Here is a 12,790-nt window from a genome sequence, read left to right on the forward strand (position 1 = left end):
TGGGCTCCAGTAACCACTTAACACCAGGTGGGCTGTGAGCTCGTTCACCCATCTAAGCAATAAAAAAAAATTAAACCTTTAAGTTGTATTAATAGAACAGCCGTTTTAACAATATAAGACTCTTACTTTGTGAAATTTGGCAGCGGCCTTTGCAGCGTGATCTATGTACTTCAATGATTACATTATTTCCTCTATCAACTTGCTGGTAGCCAAAGAGGCTATTCGCGCTGACAAGTAGATGAGCTCATGGGTTCAACCTGAGAGAATTTGCTCACCAGAGCCCCAGCAAGAGAAGTGCTTCGCAGAATCTACCACCGGATCGGAAACCTGACCCACTCAGAAGATCCGGCGAGAAACTCAGTAGTCTATGGGCTGTTTACTTAAAATCAAACGTATAACAAGATCGCGTTCCTATCTACATCAATACAAATAGATTTTTATGAACATTTCAATTTTAACGCAAAAAAAGTCATTCTGTATGTACGATTTACGTTCATAAAATTTGCACGACACGAAATTTTATGGCTTTCAATACCATAGGTTTCATGTCGATATTATTTTTCCGAGTGAATTTCGTTGATGCTCTTAATTTTCTTTTTATTGCAGACTTTATCGAGAGTGCATGTATGTGTATATGAAATCTATACATTTAGCTAAATTCATTGAAATGATTCAAATATATTGTTTTGTACATCATGCGTTCCTCTCGTATGCGGGCTGACATTAATAGTATTTTAGCTTTATCTTCTATATATTATCGAACTTCTGGTACTAAAACAGTAAACACAAAAATTGATAATGATAAGCAAATGCATGATGGATCAAAAATCAGAAAATCGAATGAAAGCAAACCCCTCGAGAGCAAGCCAGTACGTACTCCGTCCACCACTATCCTTTATAGTTCGCAGTTTGATTCGTTTTATTTGTTGCCGGGTATTTTCCGGTCCCCGTTCACATGAATCAAACCGTACGGACTCATTTATTTGATACCGATGGACAAGATACACTAGACCACGCTAAATTCGTGCGCACCGACAAAATACGAGTGAGAGCGTTGAAATAGTGCGTGGTGGCGTTAAATTAATGTTGCTAAAACGAAATTGATTAAAAATTCTTTTTGAAACAGAAATGTTTCAATGATACATGAGCGTTTTGCAATTCATGGGCAAATTTTTTTTATTGCTTAGATGGGTGAACGAGCTCACAGCCCACCTGGTGTTAAGTGGTTACTGGAGCCCATAGACATCCACAACGTAAATGCGCCAACCATCTTGGGATATAAGTTCTAAGGTCTCAAGTATAGTTACAACGGCTGTCCCACCCTTCAAACCGAAACGCATTACTGCTTCACGGCAGAAATAGGCAGGGTGGTGGTATCTACCCGCGCGGACTCACAAGAGGTCCTACCACCAGTACAGCTTTATGCTGTAAATGCAGCTTTATGCTTTATGCAGTTACAGCTCTATGTGGTGATTAGTAAGTGCTATGACACCACTGCATCAAAGACTGGGCCCACTTTGTAATAGGAGATTGAAGTCTCAATTCTGTATTGTATTAGTCAACTTCAAACGCGAAAGTATGAATTTTACAGTAAAATAGGCTAAATCTACTTATTTATTATAGCGGCCCGCCCCGGCTTCGCTTGAGAAATAGCGCACGCGATGTAAAGAATTTTAGGTATTTTTTTTACACATTGGGTTACATTATTGGAGTTTCAGTAAGGATCCCTATTTTTTTTTAAATATAATAAATATAGCCTATGTCACCCGGGGATACCGTAGTTTTCCAACAGTGAAAGAATTTTTTAAATCGGTTCAGTAGTTCCGGAGCCTATTCAATACAAACAAACAAATCTTTCCTCTTTATAATATTAGTATAGATGATTTTGATAACTCAGTTTTCTTATTGTTGATTGTGAAACTTATGCCAATATTTCAGGGCCAGTATACATAGCTCCATCGCTTAGATTAGTAGGTCTTAATCTTTAAGTTTGCAAGAATCTAAATCAATCCAAAATAAAACAACAACATTTGTACTTTGTTCAAATTACTTTTTTCCAGTTCACTATAAATCGTTCTTTCAAATGTAACGTTGATAATTTCACTAGCCATGTTATATTTCATAGCTGAAATGATTTTATTTCTCAAACCGTTTGTACGTTCGTAAATTAAAATTCATCGTTTTAAGCGGACAGAACCACATTATTTCACAAAATTCTTCAATAAATTTACGAGCACGCTCATTTCCGTAAACCTAAATAACGTCTCAGTTGTAATTCTACAACTACAAAGCAAAATTTTATTATAGCTATACAAATTGGACTACCTCATTCACGAAATGCGTTAACAATTCGAACGATAACATCTATATAATTTACTTCATCTGCCTATTTAACGGCCTTATTTGATAAAAGCTATCTTATTTCATTAAGTAAATGAAGCGTCTTCGAGTAATTCAATCCTCTTTCCTAATTAACACCGCAGAAAGTTTTGTTTAGATAGATTAAACTTGAAGCCTTTAGTAGACTGAAATACGATCAAGTTATCTTCCTTATGCAATAAATCAAACGAAGCGTTCTAAACTTATAACGACCCAAAATAAAGAACATTTTCATTGTTTTTTTACTTAAAAATGAAAATATATTTTTTTATCTGTTAGTATTCAATATTTTTATTAGTAATCGATAAGCCCCTAAAATAGTAACTAAAAAGACGGGTTGCGTTTGCAACCTTTTAATACGACGGTAAATATATGCACGACTCTCAAATATATAAAAACATGATAACTTAATTTCCAAAAATGTAACACACATTCCGTAAGAACTGTATAAAAGATTGCATTTTTTTTTAATTTATTTTTTTAAATTACGCAAATGTAATGTAACTAATCTATACATATAAATAAAATTAGTGTGTCTATTTGTAGTATTGTAATAACCGCTTTTTACTACATGCATATGAATATATATACGGTACATACACCAAAATAACATTTTTTACAATTTTTGTCTGTCCGTCTGTCTGTCTGTTTGTTCCGGCTGATATCTGGAACGGCTGGACCAATTTTGATGAGACTTTCACTAATAGGTAACTGATGATATAAGGAGTAGCTTGGGCTACTTTTTTTAGACTAGCTTCGCCCCGCGGCGTTATTCGCAGTCATTGCCGTACCGCGCGCACCATGGCGGGCTTCGCGTATCAATAATAAAATTTAATGTTTCCGAAGCGAAGCGAGGACAGGTCGCTAGTATTGAATATAACGATGGCACAGTGCACTGTAATAAAAACATCTTAATGTCCAATAACAATTAAAATAAAGAAATTCTGGAAATACGAACGTAGCACGGGACGTGATTAGCGATAGACTTTTCGAAAATTAATTAAATGTTGCCTCGGACCTTACCCGGGGCAACTGCGACAATGAACGTGCCCAAAATACTTTCCAACTTCGTTTTTATTCTATTATTTTTATCTGGAATTCGTCGTTTGCAGCTGTTTTTATAAGCCAATGTTTTTTTCTATAGATCTTATTTGCATGCTTTGAATTGTTAAAATTAATATTAAAATTAAATGGTATCTCATGCGTCTGACGGTAATTAGTGTTAAAATAAACTCACTGAAATAAGCTTAAGACGAGACTCAACATGGTTTCTTAACGTAGAAATTCAAAACATACAAATTCGATCTACAAATATAAATATAATAATATCGTATTCTGGTTAAAAATTTTGGTTCTGGAAAGATCGGGATGCACGCGATATAATATAAATTATATAACGATAAATTTAATAAGGGATTCTCTGTAACATTCGATGTAATTTTTGTTCGGTGTGTTAGTGTTTGCTTCCACCTAACAGTTCCTACCTTTTCATTTTTCAGAATTAAATTTCACCGCTCAGTTGGAAAGATGAAGAAGCTAGGACAGATTCTGTATTACTGTTGAGCACATGTTTATTGAGAATAGACTAAAAGTATTTATTTATTTTGAATCCTATCCGTAAATAATGAAAATGTTAATGTCATACTAATACATTTTTTTTAAATCTTCCATTTACATGCGTAAAAAGATAATACTTTTATTTTTCTTTTCACATTTGCATGCGGCTTACTTATAGGACATACTATACAATTTCCTGTATCCAGTACAAATATATTTCGAGTAAAATTACTTGGAAATTAAACAGACAGACGGTCTTAACGATCTTACGGTCTGGATGAATGTGTAAGGGTTCCGGTTTTCCCATTTTATAGCAGAACCCTAAAATTGCGTAGCACTGTTTGTTACATTTCAAAATATATTCTCAGACTACTAAGACTTACACAAACAACGTGCATTTCGGCTTTTACAGCTAACATCCCATATCGTTTGCAATTGACGAGCTTATAATAAAATAAAGAGTAGCTACTACGGAAAACATACTTTGGTAATTTACAATTGCATACCTTTAAGATGTTATGTGAAGCTAAAGAGGAAATATTAATTTCTAGTTAATTAATTGCTTATTTAGAAATAGCTTACGTTACAGAGCATGACGCGCCATGGTCTGCTGAATTAGAACAGCGTTCAACCTAATCACTAAGATTATAGTTTTTTTTTTTTATGATGGAGAATGAATTTCTGGTGGCCCATGGGTATTTAAAGCTTTACAAGAATAAAAGGGCGTGTTTGGGTTGAGCCAGATGCGGTGGGATTTGCTAGTAACTGCCCGAGCGTCTCCGAACGAGGCCTAACTGCTAGAAAGTAGCTGTTTGAAATTTGAATGATACCACAACCCGCTGAAATTTTTTTGTGACAAAGATCTTTTTTTTATATTGCTTTGATGGGTGGACGAGCTCACAGCGGGTGTTATGTGGTTACTACAGCCCATAGACATCTACGACGTAAATGCGCCACCCACCTTGAGATATAAGTTCTAAGGTCTCAAGTATAGTTACAATAGCTGCCCTACCCTTCAAGCCGAAACGCATTACTGCTTCACGGCAGAAATAGGCAGGGTGGTGGTCCCTACCCGCGCAGACTCACAAGACGTCCTACCACCAGTAGAACGTTATCGTTAACGAGAGATCGAGTTGTTGATAAAGGAAGAAGTCGTTTAATGATAACAGAAAGCACATTGAGTCAGTATAGACCGTTACCGTATCCTTTACTCCACGGGGAATGCCTTTAGATACTTTCGGAACGAGTTTTTAGCTCCTATCAAAATACTCGACCTCGAAGTGAATTTGCTAGCTTAATCTGAAACCTCCTCCGGTGCCGAGAATTTTCAAATATTTTTCCTTCCTCGTAAGCTAAGCGCCTAACATTACAGATATTCACGAACATCGGTGTTGGTTTTCATCAGTCGCCTGCTCTGATGAGCTACTATTTTTTGTTTTTGTGCTATAAGTAATAAAATTTCGCGCTGAAAAGATTGATTATCTATATCAAGCATTCTAAGAAACTACCAGCGAACCCTACAGACGTTGTTCTGTACACGCGTTTTAAATCTGAATATTTCAAACTTTTTTGACTACGTTGTAATGATCTGAACAGTTTTGAGCAATAAATAAAAAATACTACTATATTCAATTGTAAATCTAAATGATTCTTAAATTTACTGGAAAACACACAGAAAAGTTCAGCAAATAACATATACATATACACACGGAATAACATATACACGGACCAAAAAATTGAAAATTATGTATTAATATTAAAAAAATCGATAATTAGTCTTATCTTCAATACATTCAATTTTTTTAAAAATTACGTGAACAAAATCAATATTTGGATGTAGCTAAACAAACTTACATTATAATTGAATTTTTTCCCACGGTCCAATCACTTCTTGATTTACAGCAAGATTGTGAATACCTATAAAATGAAAAAAAAAATTTAATTCATCGTTTGAATCAGAAAGCGCGATCATTTGCCAAACCAATACAGCCAAGCCAAGGGTAACGATCCGTAATAAGAACAGCTTTATGCATTTCAACTTATTAACATCGACTTATTAACAACTTATTAGCATAGTGCATAGCTTTATGTGAAACTCAATAGAAAACCGGACAATTGTCATTGTTATTACCCTTGTAGGCAGACGAGCATAGGCCCCCCTGATAGTGAGTGGTTACCGTCGCCCATGGACTTCAGCAATGCCAGGGGCAGAGCCAAGCCGCTGCCTACCGCTTAATACTCTCCACAAGCCTCGTTTGAAGAAGGGCATGTCATAGCGCACGAGAAACACCGTGGAGGGGAGCTCATTCCAAAGCCGGATGGTACGTAGCAAAAAAGATCTCTGCAAACGCAGTGTGGATGACCGCAGTGGCTCCAGGTAGTATGGATAAACTCTACTCCGGTGGCGGGTAAAAATGAGATGATAATATTATCTCGAACAATTCCTCAGAGCACTCCATGGCACATACGGTACAAAATACAGAGGGAACCGAAGTCCCTCCGCAGATCCAGAGGTTCCAAGCGATCCGTGAGAATTGTTTTGTTGCGCTCGATCGCCTAATAAACTACTACAGTGGCTACCCTATCCTTTGAAATTGAGCACACACAAGGCGCGGATAATATAGATAGTAAGTTTCGAAGTTTTATAATACATATTAAGTTTTACTTTGTTTTAACACTTCAACAAAAATATTAAATTTAACCAATCATTTTATTATTCTTGTTATACTCGTATAAGTGTACGTATTGTAATTTGCCGTCTCAATTTAGACATTATATGTGTGCGGAAACATCTTCTCTATTGATAAGATGATTGGACGAGCTTGCAGCCCACCTAAGGTTAAGTGGTCACCGGAGCTCATAGACATCAATCATGTGAACGCCGCCCGCCCCTCTAGTACACGGGTTTTAAGTCTCAATTTGTGACGGGATAAAGGCGGCCCCACCCTGTAAGCCAAAACGTATTACGATTTCACGGCAGAAATAGGCAGGTTTGATAGGTTTTGACAAAATTTGCCAACATCTATGTATTAATTTTAAAAAGACTAAGTTTCTTAACCACTTTGTTTGTTACTTTTCTGGTATAAAAGGTTGATTTTACAATAAGAGCATTCACTTTGTACTCCCTTCATCTTTATTTTTTTAACCCATGATTTGCATAGCGTTCATACGACTCGATTGTGATGTAGGGCATACACAAATGCATAGTCACACACCAAAGCCCAAGTTACATTGGTCGTTTATAATTTGACTTCTTATACAAGTGTACTAAAATTGTAATCGTGCTTCTTTATTTTGAAGTAAACTTATCCAAATTACATGTCAAAACACAACATAGCAAGCGATATTGATAGCTTATATTGTAACATGTGTACAATTCCATATGAAATGTATATTTTATATATTTCTGGCCATACTCACGGCCTGATTCGCCGCGGTACGATCAGTAGCGGTGTAAACTATACGTAATTTATGTGCATTTGCGACCATAGGAAATGCGAAGGATACGCATGGATACGTTATTTTCACTCGCTAACCGCGACTATGTAGCGTTGTGTGTCTAGGATAATATCACCTCCAAAAAGGTGACTGTTTTTCACGTTGACTCGCTTTGGTTTGTTATCTCTGCCTTATTCAATTCTATATCAATGTTAGTAACTCTGCTTATTATAATTTTTAATACGTAAGAAATCTGAAATACGTAAGACAACTGAAGTTCATGAAACAAGGAGATTATAGGATTTTTTTATTATTTTTTTATTGCTTAGATGGGTGGACGAGCTCACAGCCCACCTGATGTTAAGTGGTTACTGGAGCCCATAGACATCTACAACGTAAATGCGCCACCCACCTTGAGATATAAGTTCTAAGGTCTCAGTATAGTTACAACGGCTGCCCCACCCTTCAAACCGAAACGCATTACTGCTTCACGGCAGAAATAGGCAGGGCGGTGGTACCTACCCGCGCGGACTCACAACAGGTCCTACCACCAGTAATTACGCAAATTATAATTTTGCGGGTTTCACTTTTATTACACGATGTTATTCCTTCACCGTGGAAGTCAATCAAGAACATTTGTTGAGTACGTATTTCATTAGAAAAATTGGTACCCGCCTGCGGGATTCGAACACCGGTGCATCGCTTCAACACGAATGCACCGGACGTCTTATCTTTTAGGCCACGACGACTTTTTAAACCATTAATATTCAAGTATGCATTTAAAGTATTGACCGAAATCGTTTGCCTCAACCAAAACAATAATGCGATGTCCGTTAATATCAATAAAACATGGCCGTTCTCCGTTTTAATTCCGCTAAAAGCGTCCATCTCATTGTGGTCGCTCCGATGATTTGGAACTACTGCGTCCCCATACAGCCGGTGTGTTGCAGACAGATTCATATAATGTGGACGTTTAAAAATACGTATTTATCTGTAACATTTAAAAAAACCATCACAGTTGCAGATATCCCATAAAATCTTCGGTAAAATATGATAATAAAAAAGCCTTTGACCATGTGATTATTGTTTGTGGATAACCACAATCTTTTACAAATTCGACAAAGGAGAAAATCAATTAAAATATTTTGTTTCGTCTACAATGTAGTGAATAAATAGGGACTTGGAGCAAGTAGCTATCATAGATCATAAGATATTTCAGAGATGCCTGAATATCGTCGATGCCATTTCTATGATAAGTTGCATATAGGTACATACTTAAACAAGTTCTGAACAATAACATACTGGACCCTTAGTCTACCGAACAATTTCACTTGCTCGGTGAAAGATCTTCACTTGTCTGTGTGTCCCTGTTATTATACCCAAAGACTCATAAAAATATATTTTTTTTTTGTGTGTAATCGCAGACATTAACAATTTAATCCAAAGTCAAACACAGACCACAACAAAAGCTAGACGAGTACACCATATATCTCATATAGACTCCCATGTGCTCTCCAACGACCATTGTGAGTTAAAACGAAAGTCATTCCACTGATATCCGTAATCCTTTTGTAGTCCCATACCGAACACAAGTTTATTGTGTACGTACTGAATGAATGTTCTTTTAACTGCAAATCGAAGTTTTAAAACGACCGTCTACCGATTTGCTATTTAATAAAAGTGACTCTGTTTGTAAGTGTACCTACGTGTTTGTATGTGCCAATTCGAGCATAGAAAAACTATCGCTGTGTATATGTTGCATATAAACTCAAAGTAACTTTATTTATGCTCATTTTTAAAGTTCATGAACTCTTTTCACAAAAGTTTTTTGAATCATTAAATTTTAAAGGTGTAACCACCTTTTTTGACTCAAATGTTAATGTAAGCCTGGATTGCTTTTGCCTTCCAAACCAGATAAGCATTCGGCCCTTCGCCGTTTTTCACGTCTATAAGTACCATGAGCAGAGTTAAAATGCTACCCGCCAATAAAGTATTGTGAATCCTCGATAATCTTTTAGTATACAACAGATAAAGCCCTAGATCGGTGTTTCGCATCGTGAGGCCCACGCCCCGCAAGGGGACAATTTGGTAATTAAGGGGGGCAATTGCACTAAATGAATATAGAAAATCTGTATAAAAATTATACTGAATTTGAATTTCAGTTTTTTATTATATGTTTTGAAACATTACTTACTGTGTTCTGATAACAATTTCATAATGATTTCTCCCTAAAACCTGTCATTTATGTTTCATACGTCGACAAATCAATTTGTTAACGTTAAAAATTAAGTATGGGTGGCATAAAAATTTTAGAAATGTACAGTGGGGCATGTGGCACAAAAAAGGTTGGGAAACACTGTTCTAAATAATAAATTCAAAAAGTATGTTTTACACCCTTACAAGTATAATTATATGATTATCGCAAAAGGGTATATATAACAAGACAAGCGTGTCTTCCCCACAAAACTGGTTTTATTTTAATAAGGGAAAAACAAACACAGTTCTCATAATGAATAACATAATAACACACTCACGATTTTGTTTGACTTTCATGTTCCAATGTAACACAATATTCCAAATTTATAACATAATTCTGACAGATATTGTTGTGCCTTCTATAAATTATTACTTTTAATTGCGAAAACCATTGATTCTGTTATTTTTTTGACGAAAACGAAGCATACTCTAAACAATGACCATTTGTCGTTTATTCTTTTTAAACTCGGGCTAGTGTTTTATCTTATACCTTTAAACGAGCAATTCTTGCAATTCTTCAATTCTATATAATCTGAATCTCGGAAACGGCTCCAAACGATACATAAAACATAAAATAACATAAATTTTAGTATACAGGGGATTTCGGGGGCGATAAATCGATCTAACTACGATTTATTTTCAGAAAATGTTGTTTTATTCGTGTTTTCAATAATCAACGTTATCGATAATCAACTTTATGACTCTTCCCGACATCTATTCGCGAATAATAAAACTCTTTTTCTTAATTAAGGGCAACTAACCGCTTTAAAGACACAACAAGATGGCGTCATCAAAAAAAAAAACGAACAAAGCTCGGTCATCATCTGGTTTAATCAAAAGAAAATAAATTAACAGTATTAAGTAAATTTAAAAAGACTAAATAGATTAGCGGTAGCAAAAATGTGACTTAGAGATTCGAATCTCTAAAATTCAGATTAATCACTTAGGTACTTCATTGATTACGATTAAATTTAATGCTTACACTCTATGTACGTATATTAAAATACGTTGCCATCGCTTGATTTCATTGCTCCCACGCAATTCGTATTTAACCTTTGTATAGGTGTGGGTGTAATTATGTAATTAGTCTATTATAGAGGTATTTAATTAAGATTTCAAACAACTGTAGATTTTTGCTGAAAACCTTAAGAAGTACCTTAGGTACATTTTACTTCACTCTTAATGTCCCTTCACAGTATTATACCCTTAAGCAATGTGGACAGAATTAGAAAAATCACTAACTTTTACTGTTGGTAGGACCTCTTGTGAGTCCGCGCGGGTAGGTACCACCACCCTGCCTATTTCTGACGTGAAGCAGTAATGCGTTTCGGTTTGAAGGGTGGGGCAGCCGTTGTAACTATACTTGAGACCTTAGAACTTATATCTCAAGGTGGGTGGCGCATTTACGTTGTGGATGTCTATGGGCTCCAGTAACCACTTAACACCAGGTGGGCTGTGAGCTCGTCCACCCATATAAGCAATAAAAAAAAAAACTTAATAATCTCGTTGTGTATGGTTACATATTATATTGGCAAAAGGAAAATCCCCTTTGGAGAGACAAAAGTTATGACTGTCTTATTGCAAATGTATTCAAATTTATGGCCGATGTTGAATAACATGGGTAATGTGTTCGCTAATATTATGTTAATGTAGGAACTGAAATTATCCGTCTGTCTCCTAGTCATGACCCCGAATGAGTGTCCATTTTATAGCGGAATCTTATACGCTTTTATGAAATCTAAACGATATTTAAACATATGTTACAACTGAAACATATCTTTAGGAAAATAATATAACTATCCATTTTATTACTTAATTATCTAAAATATTATATTCATATAGACAAAATCTTCAATATTCGAAGAGCTTACGGTTCGACATTAAAAAAAAAACACGCTCTAAATAACGAAAGAAAATTATGAAAATCAAAATAGTACAATCAAAATTTATGTTATTAATAAAGACGCCAAAGTACCATGCAACATGCAAGTTTTAATTTAATTATTCTCTGAATAGACCAACGTTAGCAGAGAGGCTCGGTATGTGCGGCGCCTTCCAAATGGGAAAACAATTAAACCTGCGAGAACTTCAACTGAGCGGCCGCATTGCGTATGTGCCTTGCAGTTCAAAAGAGTCTAGCTATTAATTTTTTTGCTCAGAAAGCTTAAAGTATATTTTCTTTGTTTGTGGTAGAGTAAATTGTAGGCACTACTGAACCGGACTATTGTTTGGAATGCAACGAAGTCCGAACAGAATTTAATCTAAATTGTTCTTGTTTTTCAGTGTTTTAATTTTATCCGTTGTACAATATATTTTTTTGGGACGAAGTTTCTAATGGGATGATGCGGAGGCGTACTCTAACCGGGAAAAAACGTTCGTAACGTAAGATTTATTAGTAATGCACACAGTGCACGACTTAACTTTGTGATAACGTACAAATTAGTAATGCACACAGTGTACGAATTATCTTTGTAATAACGTACAAAAAATAACATATTTTTATTACATATTTTTTATAAATCATTGTGAATAAAATAAAGTTGATAACTTTGTAAAGCAGTTTTTATTCTTATTTTTATCAATTAAAAAATCATAATAAAAAATGTATACCCGAATAATTATTATCTTTATACCTCGAATAGAACTCAAAATTAATATTTTTATAATAAGGAACTTCATTCCTATCCGGTGTCCTACGACACCACACATTTTTTTTATTGGCCTTCTAGGCAGACGAGCATACGGCCCACCGAAAAATCGATTACCAAATTCAATTATCGAATATCGGATGCGACATCGAATATAATTGTAATATTTTTGTTACGTTATGAAGAGATATTCTTTATTATATGGCGATATCGTCTAAACATGTACATATCTCAAACCACTAAAGTAAAATGGAAAGGTCAATGTCAGATTATGCAATAAGGCATAGAAAATTATGTGGACTGGTGCCGAATGAAAATCACGAGATATTCGTCGCGTTGTTATCAAATCATTCCGGATACGAATACTTAATGGTCGTAACAAATGAAATTTTTAAATACATAATGTTTCTATTGGCAAAACTTAAAAAAAATCAATAAATCACTTTTTCGAGATTACCAGCGTTCATGTATTATTTAACAACTATCAATCGTTTATCGTCGAAGCTATCGCC

At 35.3% G+C, this 12,790-nt stretch overlaps 1 protein-coding gene across 1 annotated transcript in view; it reads right to left on the bottom strand.

Moving 5' to 3' along the window:
• The window catches only part of IRSp53 (Insulin receptor substrate 53 kDa), a 198,141-nt gene that overhangs the window by 93,962 nt on the left and 91,389 nt on the right, over window positions 1-12,790 (bottom strand). The window contains exon 2 of the mRNA XM_089734406.1: window positions 5,791-5,853. The gene's annotated coding sequence lies outside the window, so the exon portion shown is untranslated. The remainder of the gene's footprint in view (window positions 1-5,790; window positions 5,854-12,790) is intronic.

Source organism: Bombyx mandarina, chromosome 17 (genome assembly GCF_030267445.1).
Source record: "Bombyx mandarina strain Sakado chromosome 17, ASM3026744v2".
NCBI lineage: Eukaryota > Metazoa > Arthropoda > Insecta > Lepidoptera > Bombycidae > Bombyx > Bombyx mandarina.